The sequence below is a fragment of the Dermacentor silvarum genome, chromosome 3, assembly GCF_013339745.2.
Source record: "Dermacentor silvarum isolate Dsil-2018 chromosome 3, BIME_Dsil_1.4, whole genome shotgun sequence".
In the NCBI taxonomy this organism is placed as follows: Eukaryota; Metazoa; Arthropoda; class Arachnida; order Ixodida; family Ixodidae; genus Dermacentor; species Dermacentor silvarum.
Window position 1 is genome coordinate 1393825 of NC_051156.1, and position 23774 is coordinate 1417598.

Consider the following 23774-nt stretch of genomic DNA (forward strand, 5'->3'; position numbering starts at 1 on the left):
GTGCGATGGGCGCCATGCCGTATGACGATTCTCTGTATAAAAAAGTGGGCAACCTCGGAAGCTGTGCCTCGAGGCAGCGCCTTTGTCTCAGCATACCGCGCCGCGTCAAACAGTCTGTGGCGACCATTATCCACCTGTTGCCAGAAGTTGACAGTGGAAACGGGCCCAGAAGATCCTACCGACCTGGTCGAAAGGTTTGCCAGATGGGTCAATCGGATTCGGCAATCCCGCAGGCTTCACAGCTGGCGACTTTCGGCGCTGGCATTCACGGCAGGGTTGGACGTACCGCTTAACACACTCGGTAAGTTTCGGCCAGTAGTATGATTTGCGCACTCTATCAAGCGTTCGCGTAAAACCCAAATGGCCAGACAGAGGCTCGTCATGACAGGCGAACAAAACTTCGGCACGGAGGTCTGCTGGAACAACCAAAAGGTAGGTCTTATTGCTGGCAGCGGAGTTCTTCTTATACACGGCGCCATCTCGTAAACAAAAAGACGGCAATCCTCGAGCGATATGCCACGGTATTGATGGGTTTCGTCGTTACAGATGTTCGAATATAGGCCGTAGTACGTCGTCTGCGCGCGCCGGTGTGGACAAATCAGTGACGCTTACGACCCCAAGAAAGCGCCGTCGTCCTCAATGTCTTGGTCGGTTGTGTCGACAGGGGCGCGCGAGAGTGCGTCAGCGTCTTCGTGTATGCGGCCCGACTTGTACACGATGGCCATGTCGTACTCCTGCAAACGTACACTCCACCGTGCCAGTCGTCCAGAAGGGTCCCGCAGATTTGCAAGCCAGCATAACGAGTGATGATCGGTTACCACGTTGAATGGGCGGCCGTAGAGATAAGGGCGAAATTTGGCCAGTGCCCATACGACGGCAAGACACTCTTTCTCTGTGGTGGTGTAGTTGCTCTCTGCACGCGATAGCGTGCGACTTGCGTATGCGATCACTCTTTCAATGCTTTGCTGCCGTTGTACAAGCACCGCTCCAAGACCAACGTTACTGGCGTCTGTATGAACTTCCTTCTCCGCCTCCTCGTCAAAGTGGGCCAAAACTGGTGCTGACACCAGACGCTGTCGAAGATCGGTGAAAGCAGTCTCTTGCTCTGCGGCCCAGATGAACGATACATCGTCCCTCCTGAGGCGAGTCAGCGGCTCCGCCATCTTCGAAAAATTTCGATGAAACGCCGGTAGTATGCGCAAAGACCGTGGAAGCGTCGGACACCCTTCTTGTCGGTTGGTGTTGGAAACGTGGCTACAGCGGCAGTTTTCGCGGGAGCGGGGTTAACGCCTTCCGCGCTGACGACGTGTCCCAGAAACATCAGCTCCTTGTAGCCGAAATGACACTTCTGGGGCTTAAGGGTGAGGTTAGCCGATCGGATGGCTTCGAGAACTTGCCGCAGTCGTTTCAGGTGGTCGTCAAATGTCGCCGAAAAAACAACCACGTCGTCGAGGTAGACGAGGCAGCTTTGCCACTTCAGACCAGTGAGAACGCTGTCCATCATTCGCTGGAAAGCAGCTGGTGCCGAACAGAGACCGAAAGGAAGTACTCTGAATTCGTAAAGGCCATCTGGAGTGACGAAAGCTGTTTTTTCGCTGTCTCGTTCACCTTCCTCAAGTTACCAGTAACCGCTCTTGAGATCGAGAGATGAAAAATACTTAGCTCGACGCAACCTGTCTAAAGAGTCATCGATATGTGGTAGTGGGTTTCCAAATTCTGGGGCGAGGCCTCGGATTCGCCAGCTTGTGCGGTGAACTGGAGTCAGCTCCAATTGTGGGGCGAGGTTCTTGGTGCCCACTGGGGTCTCCTCCATAAGTTGAGCGTACCCAGCCAGCTCCACCAAATTGTAGCGTATACTCTGCTACAGAAAACAAGCTGAATAAGAATCCAGGCAAGCGTAAGCGTCGACGCGCGATGCCGAGACGAACCTCGTTGTCTTCTTTCTTCGGTCCCCTCGCTGTGCCACACCATGTGGCAATATATACCACCTTACTCAGCCTTGCTTCCCGCTTCTGCCATCACCTGACCGCAAATCATATAAGATAGCAGAAACCCTACACTCACACCCTTCGGGGTGGCGCAGTGGCTTGGGGGTTGCGCGACTGTGCTGCAGTGGGACGGGTTAAAAGCCCGGCCCCGAAGGCTGCGTACAAATGAGGATGTACGCGAAAACCCTCTTGTACACACCCTACAGACCTCCACTGCAGGGCTGTATATATTGTATATAGTGTTGATCCGTTGATATAGTGTGTTGTTATTGTGTTGTTAAGTTTCTGTTTGAGGGAAGAGGTTGGGTCGGGTTTTTTTTTTTTTTTTTCATCGGAGCTTTTCTGCCTCCTCAGTCGACTTTACGCATGCAGCTGCCGCTAGTTGCTCGCTCGCCCTCAACACAACAACATGGACCACACTGTAAGTTCCACTAGGTATGTGCCCTAATAGACAACTTGGGTCACTCGGCCTTTAGATTTAATCATCAGCAGTAGGGTATCCGGTTTTACAAACAACCTGGGCCACGAATCATATACAATTGAGCCTGTCTCACTAGGTATGTGTGTCGGAATCACGGAGGTAAAAAATACTAGGAAGGAGTGTCACGTGATTTCGCTAGCCTCGGCAAGCCAACCTCCTCTGAAGCCTCCCCTCCCTCTCTCAGGGGCCCCGTACGCGGTACCTTTTGGGTAGGAATAGGCCCACAAGGTTGCCGGAGCATTCGTGATTGTTTGGTACGTGGTAACTATTAGTGGCGCCTGCCGTCACAGGCTTGGAGGCCCGTATGCGGGTAGTGGTTTTCTGCTACTGCGCGCGTCGTTCTTCGCTTCAAATGCGATGCCTTGAAACGTGGAGCAAGTCTGGGGCACCTGAATCGTGAAGACAGAAAATTTTCAAGGCCTCACTTGCACTTACCACCGCGGTTAGTGGAGTTGCCAGCGCTCGCGGCTCGAAACCCGTCCAGACGCCCGAGTGTGGTCTATTTTTCCCACGTACTCAAGTTTCGTCAAATGAGCCGTTGTGCACCTTAAGCTGTGGTGCGTATTATCTTGCTAATTTTCGTTCCGCTGTCTTGCACCTAGAAACAAACGAGATGTGTTGAGGGTAAAATTTCTTTATTGTCGCATTTTCGCTTAATAAAAGGCTGGTGTGCGTGTTTTATTTTGAGTGAACCATTTTTTTGTCCCGCTGTCTTGCACCTAGAAAGAAACGAGATGTTTTGAGGGACACTTTTTTGTCGCATTTTCGCTTAATAAAAGGCTCTGGTATACGTGTTTTATTTTGAGAGAAATAAATAGCATTAGCCTGCATTTTAAACGTCGAAGTGGTCGCCGTTTATTCAGATTTACGTGCACTATTTTCCAAGATTGTGTGGTGCGACGACGCTGTTGAGACGCGCCTCGGGGATCAATTTTCGTTATATAATAAAGCTAATGGACGGAATTTGTGCATTATCTAGAGTTTATTCAGCTGTTTTCGAATTCGAGTATAGCTCCACAGCCTAATTATGTCCTAGAATAAAACACTGCCAGGGGAACCCTTCTTTCTGTGCTAGTAGCGGCAAGGAAAAAATATCGGCATTCATTTGCACTTGTGGATTCATTGTGTTGCTGGTGTACTTGCATGTACTATGGAAAGCACATTTTTTATGACAACAGTAATTGTTTCGTTCTTTATTCAATGTTTATTGCACCTATAGAAGCCAGAAGATTTCATACAAATACAGAAGGAAGCCACATTTGTAATTTAAATGAAGTACATTGCAAAGATAATACACAAAAGAAAATTATAAACAGCGAGTAGGAAAACTTATTGTGCCACTGCTCTTCGGTATCAGTATTAGCATACTTGTATGCCACAGGGCATTTGTATAATGATGTTATACATAGGAAACTATATCACACGTAGTATTGATACCTTTAATAAAACTGGTCAATGGGATCAGCTGTCCTTGAATGTAGCTGCAGTTTTGCTTACACTGCCTTGTATGCAACACTTTCAATACAGGGCTATATTTGTATAATATTTATATCTGCGCTGTCCTCACAAATATCGAAAGGCCTCCGTGATTGTGTTTGTCCGAAAAGTAAGCAATACATATGCAGAAATCGAAAAAAGAAGAGTGGTAGTTCACAAAGTGAAAGTTGAAAGAATTGATGTCAGGTCAGACCCACAAACTAAGTATGTCAACATTAAAATACAATGCATTGGGCTGCAAGTAAAATGTACAACAAAGCTTATGCTGTATCACATACCTACAAAATAATTAGCGCCGTCGAAGATGAGCCAACACACCGCAAAATTAAGAGGCGACGGCTCTATTACGTTGTGAATTTGTGAACCTCAAATTAATGAATATGTCACGGTACTTAAAACACTCATTGAGTGGTATACACCAAATGTTTGTGGTACCGCAAGGGCACCTTGAGTATCAAGGTGATGGTGCTTGGCGCCACCATGGACCCTTAGCCCCCATACCGAAGCTGTCATCCGCACCGTGGCGAAAGGTTTTGAGGTGAAGGGTAGAAACCATGAACGGTGGCGGTCGGGGCCATGGTCAAGCTCCGGCCGACGGGCTCTTCGTCTGTTTACCAGGCGGCGAGCTCCGGGCACCTTCCTGTGAATAAGACGGTGAAACACAGGTGACATTCTAGAAACCGTCAGCATACCGATATGGCATGAGTACTATTTCCAAAAAACTCGATCAGTCCCTAAAAAGGGGTCGCACCGAAGACATCTTAGCCAAAACTCGAACAGAATGTGATCACTTCCCACGCTTCCTGATTATCCACTCTCTTGTAGACGAGTTGCTGCAATGTCCGTTTTTGTTATCGCTAGGACCCTTCAGAGAATGATAGGAAGAAACTATGAAGCAAAGAAACTGTCATCCGGTGATCTTCTTGTTGAAGTGTCAAAGAAAGATCATTCCGACATCCTCCTCAAGCAAAAGCAGTTCGCCCACTTACAGATGTCCGTTACCCCTCATCGCAGTCTAAACACAGTTCAAGGCGTCATATCAGAACGTGATCTGATCCGCGAAACAGACTCTGACCTCCTCGATGGCTTCAGAGATCAAGGTGTCATCGCCCTACGCCGCATCACCATAAGCCGAAACGGTGAAGATGTAGTGACACCCCATATCGTCTTGACGTTTAAAGGGCCCCTAAACCACCCAGAAGTCGAAATTTAGTGGTGGTGTTGCAGTTGTGCACGAGTCTACAACGAACACGTAGCCGCGAGAATTTTTCGAAATGGTGCCGTAATAGCGGAGTTACACGCGTTTGATGATCGAAAAACGGCCCTCGCTCATTTCGCTCTTTCCTTCGCTTCTCTCCTCGTTGGCTGGTCTCCTCTACTCGCCGAGTGCTGCTCGAAATGTCACGTGACATACGTCATCGCCAACGCGCTTCACAAAACGCCTACTTCCGGTTAAGGCACTGTCCACGCTAGCCATGCATGCTAGCGGCCTCCTCTCTGCCGCGCGAGAGGTGTCCAAAGTAGACGGCAGTTCGGCCGGCGCCCCGCCCGCTGCACCATCAACGGGTCAATCGACGACCGCGAAGCTGCGCGCCTCTGCCACCGGCAACGAAAACATCGGCTGCTGCTGAGTGCACGGCTACCGACGGGAGACGACCGGCTCGGCTGTGCTCGCATCGCAGCCGACGGCGCCACTAATATCAGCGTATTTTTCTTCTTTGTGTACAATTATTGCGAAGAGCGATAACAACGATAAGAAAATATTGCGGCTTGTGAGCGTCGGTAATTCATTTCGAAGCGCCGTCCGCTTTAGCTTTGAAGGGAACCGGAAAAGGCCTAGCCACGATATCGGCGCCGTCGAGCGATCAGCGGCGGTGAGGCTGCCGCACAAATGAGTCCCGGTCTCATCCTCTCTACGTACGGCAAGGAAATCTCGCCGCTCGCGAGCAAAACCGCTGTCGAACGGCAGCTCGTGAATGGCGAACGGCGTGCGGCGAGTTAGCGTGCCGGTAACGTGGACGTGGACTCGGCGCTTCTCGGCTACCCGATGTTGCTGCGGTGCCGGCGCGTGTTATGCCAATCTAGTAAAGGAGGCATTGGTTATGCGAAGCGTGCCGCTATAGACCCAGTGTTGCGCGCACGTCTGGAAAGGCCAACACTGTCGCACTCTATTCGCGCAGCTAATCAGACCGCTAAGCATGACTGTGTTGGAACACGAGCGATTTGGCACTTGCCTTGCGGGCTGTAAATACCGATGCGCAAGCGCGCACAAGTGAGCAACACGGCGAGGACGAGCAGGGAGCGCGCGTACCTGATAGCAGACAAACCGGAAGTCGTAGGTTCTTGTTCGACCAATGGACATCGTTTCCACCGTTGACATCACCAGATTCCCCCTGCTGACGTCGTGACGACCGCTGGGGTTCCGGAAAGGCGAGGGGAGGAAAACGGCATTGTTTTTTTTTTTTTGGTTTTGTGGCGCGCCCGCGGCGCGTAGCGCTGCAGCGTTTGGCATCGTTGATCGTGATTGCATTCTGAACTCGATGCGCGTGTTTACTTGAAATATTCAAAAAATATCTGAGGTGGTTTAGGGGCCCTTTAATCGTTCCCGTCTACCAGACGCTGTGAAAGCAGAGTTCATTCACTGCAAAGTCCGCCCCTATGTCCCCGAGAAGATGCTTCAAGTGCCAGAAGTACGGACACGGATCCAACACATGTCGCGGAAAACTCACCTGTGCAAAGTGTGGTGCTCACGAGCATCCAACCGAAAGTTGCAGTGCCACTCAAACAGAATGTCCCAACTGTCATGGGCCGCACGCTGCGTACTCTCGAACCTGTGAAATATTCCAAAATGAGAAAAAAATAATTCAAATCAAGGTAACCGAAAACATAACATTCCCTGAAGCCCGGAAGAAGCTCTCGCTTCTCTCCGCAAGATCCTACGTTGACGCAGCGCGCCGGGGGGCCGGGCGGCGTCTAGTTACGGTGGGCATGCAGTACAGCTTTGGTGATGCGCGCCTTTCTCGGTCCCCCAGCAAGCAGCCATCGGCTGCACCAACCTTCCAAGTTCCAGAGGTCAACTTCTCACACTCCTCTTGAAGAACACAGACAACTGAGAGGGAGTCTACCCTTCTTGACAAACCCTCATCCGCTTCCGAGTCTCCGCCGGCAGCAATGGAAGTGACCCCGGGATCCTCGGTGTCTCCGACGCTGAGAGAGTCCCCCAAAGAGAGGCGGAGTTTTCTAGACCGCCTCAAACAGAAAAAACATCCGCCAGTCAAGCCGCCTAACAAAGTCGGTGACACTTGAATAACCCGTCCCCTTATCACTCGCAAAAATGGCTGCTGAGAGCATTATACACTGGAACTGCCGAGGGCTACTGAGAAATCTGGATGACATATATGAAATACTTGCACAATACCAACCAAACATACTTTGCCTACAGGAAACACACTTAAACCCAACACGCACAAACTTTCTCAAAGAATATGCAGTATACCGGAAAGACAGGCAAGGCACTGCCCACTCATCGGGTAGCATCGCTATTGTTGTGCAGAACACAATTCCCTGCCAGAGTATCACACTAGATACCGATTTAGAGGCAGTGGCAATACGGGCTCTAACTTTTGGTAGAATAATAACTGTATGCTCCCTATATATTCCTCCGGACCATCACCTATCCGTCCAAGAATTTGAAAAACTTATTGACGAGCTCCCGGATCCATTCATGTTGTTGGAGATTTCAATGCACACCACCCACTATGGGGATGTTCAAGAGTTGATTCCCGAGGTGCACTAATCGAAAAATTTCTATTGTCCTCCGGTTCCTGTATATTTAATAAAAAAGACCCAACATATTTTAATTTAGCACACAACTCATACACAGCAATAGACCTTGCTATTGGCTCTCCGGTGCTCTTGGCAACCACTGAGTGGGCTGTTATCGATAATCTGTACGGAAGCGACCATTTTCCTGTTTGCCTAAAACACACAGGAAACATAAATATGGTTGTAAATAATCATAGGAAATTTAAAGAACAGGCTGCTGATTGGAAGAAGTTCCGAGAACTCTCAAGACTGCCCAGTTCTCCAATCGTAGACCTAGGGATAGACGAATTAGAATCCATGATCACTCTGCATATTATAGAAGCCGCACAGAAGTCAATCCCACAGACATCAAACAAGACACAAAACAAACGTGGGCCATGGTGGAATGCGGAGTGCAGGAATGCCCGTGAGAACCAAAACAAAGCATGGTCGAAATTCCGCAGGTATCCTACAGTTAACAATTTAATAGACTTCAAGCGTGCTAAAGCAAATGGCAGGCGTATCCGACGTGCATCCAAACGGGAAAGCTGGCAGTCATTCCTCTCATCTGTAAACTCCTACACAGATACACATAAAGTGTACAACAGACTTAGAGCATTTCAAGGGCGCAGTGCTCACCCAGTGCCTCTGGTCAGCACTGCTGGTGATACACTGGAACACCAACCAGATGCAATAGGTCAACATTTTGAATATATTTTCAGCTCAGCACATTATACAGACTCCTTCATGCGACACAAGCTAGCGGAGGAGCGGAAACCTATCCGTGATAAAAGGCCATCCACAGGAGGGTACAATAGCCCTTTCACTATGGAGGAATTGAAGGCGGCTCTGGGACATGTGGGAACTCAGCAGCAGGCCCAGACAGGGTTACTTATGGCATGCTCAAGCACATACATGAACACACCCTTAGAAGCATCCTCTTTCTGTTTAATAAGATATGGTCCTTTGGGCGCCTACCCAAAGCCTGGAAAGAGGCTGTTATCATACCAATCCTCAAACAAGGAAAGGAAGCCACGCTTGCAGCAAGTTAAGCCCGGCCCACATGGAGCGATTTTCTTGCGAAAATCTGGCGAACGGCCGCGCGCGGCGTCCACCTGGCGGCCGGCGGCTGTTCGCCCGGCGGCCGGCGGCTGTTCGCCGACGATCAAGGTGGGCTAAATATTTTCGCCGGCGATCCGCCGCTCGCCGGAAGCGGCGAGTGGCGCGGACCAATCAGGGCGCAGTCGCGTCCGACTTCCGGCCGCCACATTTGACTTGGCTAGCCAGCCAAAGAACATGGCGACGAAAGCTGCGCGAATCGCGTACATCGATCGGCTGATCATAGCCGTCCAGGCGCGACCAATATTATGGGATTGCTGCCACCCAGAGTACAAGAACTCACGGAAAAAGATCGTCGTGTGGCGTTGTCCGGACCGGTTCACAGCGCAGCTGGGCGTTTTCTGCGACTACTGAAAGGATGTGTCCGCGACCTTCTTGAGCAATTACTTCGAGTGCAAACTGGGAACGGATGTTTGCAGAACGCACAATTACCGCAGCACCTCTAATAAAACCGCGGATATCGCGGCTACGGTACAGTACACTGTAGCTACGGCATCTGTGGCTACGGTACCGCGGCGGCTGAACACGATTGCCACTGCACAGCGTGGCCAGCCCCAGCGATTATTCCGCATCCTGCAGTCAATGTTTTGATAAAAAGTGACAGAAATTGTCAAATGGACATTAAACCTAGATAATAAGTCGTTTTATTTACCGTGATTACATAAAAAATGGTTTACTTGCAGATACAAAACTATTTTTTCACTGCATTTTACTGGGAACGAAATCACGCTGTTCTAGCAACACTGAAATAGTGGCGGCGACGGCCGCCTGTTTTTCGCCGCATGTGGGTGCAGCACGGCGGCGGCACGCTGGCGATCAGCCGCGCTGGTGCGGGCCGCGCGAAGTTCGCCGTGAAAGTTCGCTCCATGTGGGCCGGGCTTTACAGGCCCATTGCCTTGACTAGTTGCTTGTGCAAGGTGTTTGAAAAAATGATAAACCGCCGCCTCGTTTATTTCCTTGAATATAACGGCCTTCTTGACCAACGTCAAGCTGGATTCAGGTCTGGTCGGTCGACAACTGACCAGCTTGTAGCATTTGAATCTTATGTCAGGGATGTCTTTATCCACAAACAACATTGTCTTTCTGTATTCTTTGACCTGGAAAAAGCTTATGACACGACCTGGCGTTATGGCATTCTACGTGATCTGCATTATCTTGGAGTCTCGGGAAGCATGCTCAATACTATAGAAAGCTACCTCTCCGAACGCACCTTCGTGGTTCGTCTTGGAAATGCTCTATCGAAGCGGTTATTACAGGAGAATGGCGTTCCCCAAGGTGGCGTTCTCAGCTGCACGCTTTTCATAGTTAAATGAACTCTCTAAGCAGTCTGTTGCCCAAAACTATCTCTTACTCTGTTTACGTTGACGATGTCCAGATCAGTTTCAAATCCTGCAACTTGGTCATCTGTGAACGGCAAATTCAGTTGGGGGTAAATAAGCTCTCAAGCTGGGCAGATGAAAATGGGTTTAAATTCAACTGTGGCAAAACCGTCTGTTTACCTGTTTCTCAGCAGCGTGGCATTAGGCCAGACCCTAACATCACACTAAACGGGCAGACCATAGCCGTTAAACAAGATCACAAATTCCTAGGCGTTGTGGTAGATAAAAAGCTCACCTTTGTTCCACACATCAAGCAGTTGCGATTGAAATGCTTGAAAGCATTTAACTTACTAAAGATCCTTTCCCATAAGTCATGGGGTACAGACCGTGACTGTCTACTGAACCTTCTGAATAGCGTTGTCCTATCACGTATTGACTATGGCTCGGTAGTGTACGAATCAGCATCAAAGTCTGCGCTAAAGATGCTTGACCCCGTGTACCACCTTGGGCTCCGTCTGGCCACTGGTGCTTTCAGAACTAGCCCAATAGCCAGCCTGTACGTTGAGGCGAACAGATGGTCACTGGAACGACGAAGGCAGTGCACAAGCATAGTGTATGTCACTAAGGTGCTCTCTCATGCAGAGCATCCATCTGGTGAACTCTTGCGGGACACAAGCAACACCCAGTTGTTCTTGAGACGACCTTCAGCAACGCCACCATATCCCGTTGGAGTCGCGTCACACATTGAAAGCCTGCAGATACCGGCCTCCAACCTCCAGGTGGTGTCCCACAAAGACGCCATTGCGCCATGGGAAATACACGCTGTTCACTGTGATATGTCATTTCTTGAGGTGGGCAAACATGGGCATCCGCTTGCAATAAATCAGCACTTTATGTACTTGCAGGCAAAATACAGGTGTGCAGAGTATTACACTGACGCCTCTAAGTCTTCAGCTGTCGCATGTGCCGCACATGGCCCTCAATTCTCGGAATCGAAAACAATGAACGAACATACAAGCATATTTACTGCAGAATGCTGTGGCATCCTCCTAGCCGTAAAGCACATCCTACAGAATAAACAACCAGCCTCCATCATATATACAGACTCCCTCAGTGCAGTGACTGCGTTGTCATCCAGTAAAAAGCATACAAATCCAATAACTAATTTCCTTCTAAAATGTCTCATGTCGGCTCACAAATCTAAACTTAAAATCACACTGTGCTGGGTACCAGGGCACTGCAACATAGCTGGAAATGAGGTAGCTGACAGACTTGCGCAGTCAGCTGCTCTCCGTAATTCTATTGACATAGATAATATACCCTACGAGGACCTCAGGCCACAGATTAGAAACAGAATCGGTAGGCAATGGCAAGAAGAATGGGATGGAGCAATTGAAAACAAACTGCACACAATAAAGCCATTAATAGGAAGATATGCTACCGAGAAACGCGACAGACATAAAGAGGTTGCACTATGCAGGCTTAGAATAGGACACACACATGCAACACATTCACATCTGCCAAACAGTTCTCCAGCACCGCACTGTCCAAAATGTGGTGATCGACTGTCCGTCATTCATGTTCTAATCATGTGCAAGAGGCTAGAACCAGATAGGAGACGTCGCTTCCCAGAACTGTACAGAAACCAAATACCTCCGCACCCGTCCTTCTTTCTCGGCGACAACCAAATGTTTTCATTAAAAAGAGTTTTTAAGTTTTTAGCGAGTGTAGGCTTCCTACATGCGATTTCATATGTCCATTGAACTCAGCCTTGTCTCATTCCTGAGGAAATGGCTGAGATTTTTTATCTCACATGTCAGGCGCTCCGCACTCCTTGTCCTGCCTGACAAGGACTGTTGCTGAGGCTGCGTGACCTTGTAAATGTCATACGCTTTGCGCATAATCATTAAATGTAACCATTACTCAATTATTTTTAGGCCCTATACACCAATATTTCTTATCATTCTCTTTTACTGCCCACTAACCTGAGTCGACCATCAACCTTGTGTTTGGCGCTCTTTGGCCACAGTTGCCCTTGCGCCATAAAAATCTATCACTAACTAACAAATGTTTGTGGTTACAGTGAATCTGGCATCATAAAAGGCTATTGTAAAGCAAATGACCAGGGTGAGCACATTAAATTATTTTAAAAATAGTAAAACCAGCGGTATTCCAGGTGACAGTGGCAAATTTCCACAAAGGTCAGGTAAAAGGCATACAGGATAAACATTAAAAACACATTGTCATCCTCAAGAGTGTACTTAGCTCACCCATATTCCATTGAGAGCATTCACAGCATGTCCATGTCATCACACAGTTTATTCTAGTGAAAGGTATTCTAGCTAACCTACCGTCATTGTCCACACTGTTTAGCTTGGGCTGAACAGAACAATTGTTTAAGCATAATTTGCATGCAGGTGATTCAAGCTGCAGCATTCAGCAAGACAACAAACAAGTACTTGCAAAATTTATAGAGGGATAATGTGATGCCTTATTCTAAAAGTTTGACATCTGCATACAATGCTCTCGAACAATATATGCACTTTACATTGTAACTCAAAAAACAAATGCCTTAACATAAAACCTGGTGGGACAGCTGAAGTTGATGGATAAAGGAATAATTGTGTGGGCCATCATGAACATAATTCACCCACGAGGAAACTTATGTACCAATTCTTCCGGTACTGCGAGCCGCAGGCACCCAAGCTGACACCCTGCGTAGGTCAGCAGAGTAACCATGATCCTGTAAAATTGCTTCTGTGAGTGGTTCACTGGCTGCAGGGCTTCTCTGAGGGGCAGTGAGGTTCATTTCATCGATGGCGTATGGTTTTTTAAGAGGAGCGTACAAAGAGAATTTCGATGTGGTCCAATAGAAAGCAATTTCCGCCATCAATGTCCTTGACCTCATTACGAACTATCAGACGCTTCAATGCTGCTGCAAACTGCTTTGCTGTTGGGTTGTCATTGCAGCCCCCAAATTATTTTATTGCAGCAAAAAGTAACTCGAGGTGGTCCTGACTGATCTTGGAAGTCGGAAGATATGCCAATAGGCCATTTTCTGTAACCAAGTGGTTGTATAGACGGTTGTCTAAGCACACGACAAAGCGAATGAAGCCTGTGTTTTTGGTTGGTCCCTCTCATTAGTTTACCAGCTGCAGACTCCCTAAGCGAGCACAAGTTGGCCATCAATTCTTTGATATACGCAGTGACAGGAGCCAGATTTTCAGGGCACAGTGGTCTTTTCTATTCTTCTTGACTTGGATGTCTTGAATTTAAAATTTCAAAGGCGTTGTTGACATGTCTTATAAACTCTTCTGTTGGCAAGGAATCTGAAAATTTAGAATTTTTTAAGCTCTGCAGTCACTAAGAGCATCTGCTACCGATTGACTAAATGTTTGAGCCAACAATGAGACTTTCATGGGCTGGTTTTTCAAGGTAATATGTGCTTGTCTAAGTTTGTTTGCCAGATGTAGGCCCTTTGTGTACTGGATTTCATGCAGCTCATTAATGTGTTTCAACAATATGAACTGTTTGTTCGTATCGCAATAGCCTTTTTATCAAACAGTGTGTGCCGTAGTAGCTTCAACATGTGACAGCTAGGGATCCAACAAGGCAAAGAGAAGCTTTTTTTGTCACTGGATGCGGAAAAGAATCATCCAGCTCAGTCAGGTCCATCTTGCAGCCAAGGCTGTGCAGCAATGACAAATTCGCTGCAGCGCCATCGCAGGTCAAACTCACAATATGTGCACCTTTTTCGCGAGTGAAGCTAGAAGCTTGTAGCACCAAATTGCGTCTCTGCTCACCACCAACGCCATGCACTAGAAAGTAGCCAATCGGCAGCTTCCGTCTGCCATTGATTGCAAAAAGCAAATAAAACAAATGCATCTTTGGCAACTGGAAAGCTGCTATCATTGACATCAATTTCCATGTCAACATATCCATGGAAGCTTTTCCCAACCCACACCACTTCCCTGAATGGCCATCTCATCCACAACCAGAATGCATACTGTGGAGACCCGTGCTTTACCTTGATAGCCAATGCAGTCATTGCCTCTTTTGATAAACCAGTAGCCATATCAATGGATTGGTATGATTTACACAGCGTCTTTGGATGAGGGAGCCATAGGTTGAAAACAGCTCGTACATATCTGTATGCTCTAGGGGAATAAAATGCAAAGTCAGTGCAAATTGCCTGAGCTCTGGCGAGTACGCGCGTGACATTGCTGGCACCAGACTTATGTGGCAGTTGACGCATGAGCAAGTCTTTTTTTGCTCCACCAAGACGCTGTAATATGGCGACATCCTCATTTCCTAGAATGCGATTGTCAGATCAACCTTCTATGACAATTTGAGATGAGCAACCTTTTGAAAAAGCCGTTTATGGGATTGCCGTAGAGTCTTCATCTTCTTCTTGGTCGCAGTTTGTAATTGTTTAACGCCATACTTCATGCCTCATAAAGGCCTTTTTAGGCGTGTATTCTTCTGGCTGTGGCTGCAAAATATCACGCGCTGTAACAGGTGCATGAGCGACCAACATGACACAAAGCACGTACGCTGAACAAAGTACTTAATTGTTGTGGCATACACTCTTGTGCAAGATATGAAGAATATAATGCTTAATTTTAGGTCATTACCTCGCTCACGACGGCTTCCATTTACACTTTTGTGAACTTAAAAACTGTGGGGGCATAAAACTGCCATCCACACGAGCTTGCTAGTGCCACTTACTTTTGTTTGTTTACTTATTTGCTAAATACTGCAGGCTCATCTGGGCCCAGACAGGAAAGGTAAAAGTACAAAACAACTAACACAGAAGAGGCCAATGTCGCATAGTTCAATGAGAGAAGTTACACAGAAGCCTTTTAGTTTGAGTGGGCAAAATATACTAAGCTCATATATCACGGTTCATTGTGACCGATCGACCAAATAAAGAGCATAGAAAATTGTGAAAAACATGTTGGTCTTCTAGTTATTGTGTCATTTGAATGGAAAAGAGAAATTGAAAAAGGATTATTGCCCGATAATTGGTGTTTAATGCAAACCCTGAGGAAACACATAACACGGCGGACGAATATGAATGTTTCAGCTTTTAATTAGATGGTTGCCATGATCATAAATGTTCGCGTCCACGTGCAGTTCACTGAGCGACATTTATTATGTTTCAGCTATTAAACAGTTGGCACGAAAATATATGCTACTTCACTTGCAGTTACCTAAGGAAACAAGTATGTAAAACTTGTAGTGGTTGAGTATTATCCTCACCATAGTATGTCTTGCTGTTCGAGGTGTCGCTAGGTTGTGTGTAGGCAGTGCTGCAGAAGCTTCACCCTCCAGTGTCCTGGAGGGCCTTTGACTGGGAGACAGGAACATATACACCAAGTGCAATGATAAGGGACTGTTTACTGCAACGTAGTTTGGAATTGCTGATCGTGCAAACGAAACACCAGATGCACAGTTGAAGCTAAAACCCAGGACTAATAGCGACACCATTGGCTTCATTTAATATTTAAGCCCAATAATGACCAGCAAGCAGGACATTGTTAGGGAGATCAGTGGCTGTGGCTATATACTGTATTTTTATCTACTGTCCCAAAAAATGTTGATAAAACTTACCAGCACAGTTGGCATGGTATAAATTTTATTACTAAAGTAAAATTTTGGAGCCTAGCAAGGGTGTTAATTATGTGTAATGAGAGGACATAGGTGAAGTATAATTCAGAGAAGGAGTGTGTTTTCCTTATTCCAACTATACTGAAAAAAACTAGTTTTTCATCTTACATCATAACACTGCTTCGCTGCAGTTTGTTTTATTTTCCTTATCTTGTACTTATCCTAGATTGACTAAAATGAGGTTATAATGAAGCATATATGGCTTTCATTCATTAGCACTTCTTTTGCCAGTGTTAACAATGAAATTTGAACGCAGTATGCTTGTCACCTGTGTCAAAAAAAGGACTGTAATGTAGCCAATGATAGGTTGAACAGTTCCATCTTTCTCTTCATTCTGAGCATTACTAATAGATCTCTTAAATCTGTTGAAAACATCTTACAAAAAGCTGTATGGCAGTCTCATATGCATTTTTGAAACTGAAATAATTACTTTAAAGGTGAAATCCAAAATATATATTACAAGGAAACACCAGATTTTTGCAAAGCTAATCAGAACTTGAATGAACCAAGGCACACATGTGAGAAAATGTCTTAAGCAAGCTCTGGGATCATTACGACAATCAAACATGCCAGGACATGTTGGATTTCGGAAGGCTCATCAGCGATGTCTGAATCAGTCAAGGATGCACTAGCAGATGTAGCAGTACCCTCTGCTAGCACATCAATCAGACAAAGCCCTTAGAGATGTCCATATCCATTGTGGCTTGAGAGAGACCTGCCTGAATAAAAGAAAAGCATATATCACTTCAGGAATGGTGGGGGACATCTACCACAGACATGAAAAAGGTATGATCTAACTGGAAACATGCATTATGGCTGCATACAGCTGTGCATGAACTTACTGGTTCAACTTGATGCTGTTATGTTCCCGTGGATGTAGCTGCTTCACTTTAAGGTTGACTCATTGCTGTGGCATCGTTCTTTGCAAGCGTCTGCAATTAAAGAATAACCCACCAGATATTTTTAAGGTCCAACAATAACATTTGCTGTGGAATGCATTTACACAACCTTGGCAGAGTGATGCAAAAGACCTTGCATGATCTGTGCATGCTTTCCCTACACACTGCATCCCCTTCTGTAGAAAACTATGTTTGATCTAAGTGTGCTTGCAAAATACACATACAGCTGATTGAATCTCGGGGAAAATGGAGCTGTAGTAACTTTGTAGTGCATGTTTCACAGAAAAATGTCATAGATATAGCTGTAACACATGCATAATGTAATGTAATGCCCCCTCTGTAATACCTCCAGGCCTTCAGGGTACTACTAATAAATGAATGAAAATGATGTTCACTCCTGTAATATAAAGTAAAACTAAATTATTTCATCTGAACTGTCATTTACCTGTTGTTTAAAATATGTCAACCAACATCACATCTTCTGAAAAAAAAAAGAAAATGATATTTAGCCTCAACATGGGGAGTGATTGAAACTTTGCAACGTGATGTTTGAACTTTGCACTCACAAGCCGAGTTTCTACGAGCAGAATATTCTCTACAAAATTATTGTTCTTGGCGACTATTGCAAAACTTGGCATGGTATGTGAAGACTAATTTTTCATGGTTTCTTCAATTAATTAGTTTTGTTGCAATTTTGATTCTTTTCAGCCTAAAGAAATGCATACAAATTCAGTCAATAACAATTTTTATAGCAGGAAATGTTATTCTTTGACAATATATAGCTTCACATCGTGGGCTTTTTAGGAGTGTACGCTAGCTGATCAAAGTACTTTAAGGAGAACTAAATGTTTAACACTTAGTGGGAATTATGACAAAGTTGAAAAAAAAAATGGCTTGAATGGTATTGCACCACTATTTCGTCAGTTAATCACACGAGCACGCACTCATTAACGATCGCGAATATTGCAGTTCCATTTTCATAAGTAAAAAAAAAACGTTCCTTGTGCTTACCTATGGAAGGACAAACCATCGCGCCGATTTTCTGTTCGATTAGGGAATCCTGGCACACAACACTTCATCGCGCAGGTGAGCCTACTGCTGACGGGAGTTCTGGCCGGTCTGCAAAGAGGCCGAAGACGTTGAGCAGATCTCGAGCAACAGTGTCGACTGCGCTACCTTAACTACAGGCCGGCACGGCCCTCAATATGTTCGGAGTCTCCGGCTCACCAGTCCATCCTTGGGCACAAGACGGGACGAATTTTTTTCCCGTAGGGAAACAGTCACTTCGGACCCTGTACGCTCGCTTAATCGCCTGCACATTTTGCGGGTGCTAAAGGCATCATTGTTTCCCAGAAGACGTCCTCAAACGCAACGAATCGTCGTCGGAAGGGCGGCTTGGTTTCCTTCACACGTTTGCAGGGCGAAAGGTTCCCTCGTTTCCCTGAAACCACACCGAAACGCAACCAGTCGTCCTTGAGGTGGTCCTCTCGAGTTGTTGGGCGCAATGCCGGTTAACCTACGCCTTCGTTCGCAACAGCCTTGGCGCCTGTCTGCTAATTAAGCGGCGAGACAAAACTGCTTCATACACTCGTGTTCCTTCACCACTCGTGTTCCTGCACACGCCAAGTATGTGCGCATATTCCGAAACCCCCGCAGAAGACGAAACCGAAGCCACCGAAGCACGCCGAGTAATATCTAGCGCTTGCCTATCACGTGAGGGCCTATTTCCCATCATCCCATTCCTCTAAATTTTTTATGACTAGGATTCAAAATTGTCACGTGACGCTCCCTCCTAGTTTTTTTCCTTCTTCCATGGTCGGAATAGACAGCCCTGACATTTCGTTATGTGCAATTGGGCAAGTGCTAGCTGATATTTGTAACAGTAGACAACATGGTCCACTCCACATGATAACTGGGCTTATCATGACTTTACAATTGCCACAGAAATGGTATGAATCATTAGCAATGCAATAAAAATATCATAACAGAACAAGAAACCAGAAGTGAAGAAGTATAGTCCGCCGGATCATAGTCCCTAATACGCGTTACTAATGCAGCTAACCGCGTTCTGAATGAAGCTACGCCTCAAAGTTTATTTAGCACCTAACTTCCGTTCGAGTTCTATTCTATCACGCATAAATCAGACCGAAACTTGAATACGCATGCGCCGTTTGGGACGATCACCAAAGCAACCTTAATAAAACTAGAGTGTACTAGAATGGGGGAGTGGGTCCAGCGGACGCCCTAGCAAGCGCTGAGGGTGAAGCAATAAACGCGGAAAATGTGGCGGCGCTGCCATCGCCTTATTCTGAATCTCCGGCCAATAAACGTTGGCTCCGGCTCTTTCGGCAGCGCTACAGTGTACTAGAAGGGGGCAGTGGGCTTACTCTCCGGCGGAGGCTATGCGATGCGGCGGCTCCACGAATGTAGCAAATATGAGCTTCTCCGATAGCCCGAGTGGCGGCGCTGGCGTCGGTTTCAATATAAGTACCTCGGCGGACACATAAACGAAGGAAAGAATTACTCAAGCAACCACCAAGATAATCTGAAAATAAAGGGGAAGCGGAATGCAGCAATAATGAAACACAGAGCACTGTGGGGCCACAATAAGTATGAGGTGGTGCGTGGAATCTGGAAAGGAGTAATGGTACCAGTGCTAACATTCGCCAATGCCATTATATGCTTAAAATCAGATATATTGGCGGGTTTGGAAGTTAACCAAAGATCAGTAGGCCGGTTGGCTTTGGGAGCACACGGCAATACGACAAATGAGGCAGTGCATGGTGACATGGGTTGGGCTTCTTTTGAAGTCAGAGAAGCACAAAGCAAAATTAGTTTTGAAGAAAGGCTCAGGAACATGGATGAAAATAAATGGGCGGCTAAAGTGCACAAGTATCTCTACATGAAAAGCTTGGACACAGAATGGAGGAAGAGGTCAAGGAAGTTGGCAACCAAGTACAGGATAATCGAAACTGTAAATAGACAACCAGGGGTCATCATAAAGAAAGTGAGAGAAATAGAGACCGTGAATTGGATGCAAAGAATGGAAACGAAAAGGACAATGGAGATTTACAAGAATGAGAAGAAAGAAATTAGAAGGGAAAATCTGTACGATAACAGAATAAAATGCGAAAACACCCGTGTACTTAGATTTAGGTGCACGTTAAAGAACTCCAGGTGGTCCAAATTTCCGGAGTCCCCCACTACGGCGTGCCTCATAATCAGAACTGGTTTTGGCACGTAAAACCCCATAATTTAATTAATTTAATTTTAACGATAACACAAAAGGCAGTGCCTTGCTATTTGAGGCTCGAGCCGGTTGCCTAAGGACGAAAACATATCGGAACAAATATTCGGAACTAGATGAGACATGTGTATGCTGCAGTAAAGATCCAGAGACCACTCAGCACATCCTAATGGAATGCGACGGGATCCACCCAGCGAGAACGTAGGTAACGTGCAACTCCCAGAAGCGCTTGGGTTTAAAGTGGAAAGAAACATAAACAGATCAGCCATAGAGATCAGCAAGAGACGATTAGAGTACTGGTGGAAAAAAAGCTGGGAAATGATGGATACGACCTGATCTCTTAAAATCATAGGCAGCGGTACAAGGTAAATTTTTGAAAAAGAAAAATAATGAGAGGTATACAAAAATGCTAGATAAAGAACATGTATGGTATATCTGATTAAATCAAGCAGGCTAGGTGACTATTTGTCGCCGCCCCGTTTCAAAGGGGATGCCAATAAATCATCATCATCATCATCATCATCATGTAACGTGGGTGCGACGGCGCAGCTGCCCAGTGCCCGCCCAGTTCCCGATCATATTAGTTGGAGTTGCTGAGGTGCGTTGTTTTTTGTGTGGACGTTGTCGCGTGTTTTTTTTTTCCTTCAGTGTTTTTTTTGCACATAGCCTGCAAGAGATTCGCATGCCTTGCAGTAACTGAGCCATGCTGCGGCATCGACAATACCACTGTTAGGCGCCTGGCTGCCAAACAGGCTATGTTTATGTGAAGGATGGGCTGAAGTTCTCCTTGTTTGGCGTCCCGAAGGATAAAAATAGGCGGAAAGAAGCATAACTGCGAGTCGGCCTAGTTGGAACAGATTCATTTTCTTAAGTTTCTGTGCGCAAACAAACAGGGACGAAGAAAAGGAGACACAAGGACGAGCGCTTTCTAACAACTGATGTTTATTATTGAAGAACCACCGGCTTAAACACGTAGGCGGAAAGAGTGGGAAAAGAACCTCCATAGAACGCCCCCTGGACGACACGAGCGCAGTATGCGAGCTCCATTTCGAGCCACGTTTTGTGCTCAACTCGAACGCAGTTTCTGATCACTGTGAATTGTTTTTCTTTTTATGGTCTAGTTAGGTCAGTTAGCGAAGGAAACTGAGAGGAATATACACTGGCCTCCTTACTGCAAGTTGACTTTCTCGAAGCATCAGGTGACCGAAATGAGCGCCGTCAAACTGCTGCTAGCGCTACTGCCACAGAGGCCACACAAACGTGGAACCCCAGCATTGCACGGGCATGCGGGTTTCAAACGACCATAACCAGCACGTGGCCAGAAGCGACTCGAGGCTCAGTTACCACATTGCGGGCTATGTTGGTATTGTCAATTCCAGCACAAAATGCCAAGAATGCATAAAGCTGCTCACTATGACGCCACCAGGCGAAAGTTTTCAACTTGCCCGGCTAACAAACTTCTGGACCGAGGAGGCCTCCTTTATCCCTCCAGTCAGCTGTACGGCTTTGTGAAAATTCTAGAGGATCTTTTCACAGAATGCTTCTCTCAGAGTGAGGTACACTCTGACAGCGTTATGGATATGCTGGAAGTTGCTAAGAGTAAGCTTTCCTTCGAAGTTGGCTGCAATGTGCACGCTCTTAGCCTCACAGCTAAAATAATTAGTTTATACATTGTCACACGTCTGCATTTTTATGTGAAAGGTATTAACTGTGACAAGGCAGGAAAGCGGCAGAGGGCCAAGCAGCTGAAGTTGAGCCGTTGCACATGAGTTGAAGTGCATGAAACAATGGCTTGCTGTACTTCTTACAAATAAAAGCTTTGTGTCAGCAACAGCCCTGTTAACTTTCACTTTGCTTACCCTTATATAACCGTACATAAGCATAGGCCGGAGCCTTTGTCAAGTGAACTAGTTTTCACTTTTTTTTCAGGCCTCCCTCCATTTCTTTATGGAAAAAAACAAACCTGATTTGATTTAACAAATGTGTGCCGGCGTAATGATGGTTAACAATAAACGCAGAAGGCTACTGGGAAGCATGGAACAACTAAAGTGGAACAATGAAATATTTAAGATATATATACATATTCATTTTGGCTAAGCAAAGGCACAAACCTGTTTAGCATGCCTGATTTTTTTTTTTTTTGAGCCCAGCTGGGAAGTATGCACGCACTGTTTTCTGTCTGACAAAATTTTACATTTGGTCGACACGGTTATACCTACACTCTTAGTCAAATACCGTATAATGTCCGGCACATATGCGGTATATTTTCGTTCCAGCGTAAAGTACTGCATATAAAAGGACTTTCGAGCAATATTATGCGTGACAATGGCTGCGGCGGTCGGCTAGGCCCGCTATATGCGGCCGCGAGCGGACACAACGCTTATATGCAGCCTTGCAAATTTGGCGCGCAAAAAAGCGTTGAGAGAGCGTTACAAAGCAAAAGCTGTAAGGAGCAGTGAGGGTAATGCTTTGAGGGAGAAAGTAAAGCGAAAGGCAAAAGGAGAGAACGAAGAGAAACAAGTCGACGCCTCCGCGTTGCTTTGACGGCGGAGGAGGAGGAAAGGCTGCGCCGACCGGACCGGGAAGGAGCGAGAACATGGCGCATGCCGGCGTAGGAGGCGATTGTTTTCGGCGGTAATTATCGTCATATCTTTGTACCGGCAACGTTATGCGACTGTGTTCGTGTTGTGAAGTGATCTGGCCGCGTCGGTGAACGCTCTCGGTGATGTCAGTGATGTTCAAATCCACCGTTGTTACCGGAAATTGCAAAAAAGCAGTGCAACTTCGACAACTCGTGCGACTACGAAGGCCACACAGGCGATCAGCGGCGGCGGGCCGCCATGTGCGCTGGATCGGCGGGCCCAGGAGTGCGTGCTGTAGAGCTGCGAGCCTGTGCCTATTTGGTAGGTCGATTTTTGCTTCCTATACGCTACGCTTACTAAATGCTTAATTTCTGCCATTGCATTATTATGAGCCAGCAGATAACGAATGTCAGTGATTGAAATATCTGAACGTGTAGTACTAATGGGAACACGCGCATTGGAAGTTTTGGTGTGTGAAGTAGTTATAACTGCAGGCGTTGCTCCGTTTCGGTTTCCCCCTATTGGATGATTGCAGGCGATTTTTTTTTCTTCCGTAGTCAGGTGTCCATTTGTTAAATGATTCGCACTTCATGCGCACTTCATGTTTCTCGGTAAAGAACCGCTCTTTAACACCAAAGCAGTCCTCGCATTCCTGAATGATGTTGTGCTACATGTTATTAGCCCAACAAGTTCGTAGCGCATCCTCTCTTCAGAGGATGTTGCTGTGATTGTTTTTTATAGCACATGCCTCCAGGCCCTTGTGTCTCAAGGGCTCTGTTTAGGCACTTGTGCTTCTGGCTAATTCTTGCATCTGCAATATTTTGGAAGTCATATCATTCTATCGCAATGCATTGCTCATGCCTATAGTACATATCATTAGTCATTGCCATAATCTTATTACGTATAGATTTTACGCACTTTACAGCGACTGCTTTTAGGCCCCTTTACAGCCATGCCACATCTAACCTTCATATAACTGACTATTCATGTACCACTAACAAGCCATTACCATCGTCCTGGCGCTCTTTGGCCACACCTGGCCCTTGCGCCAATAAACAACAATAATCATCATCATCATTCATGCGCACTTCATGCGCGAATTTTCGTTAGGGTTTGCGTTTTATAGCGGCGCTGGTAATCGCGTGTAGCGTTCTAATCATGAAATGTG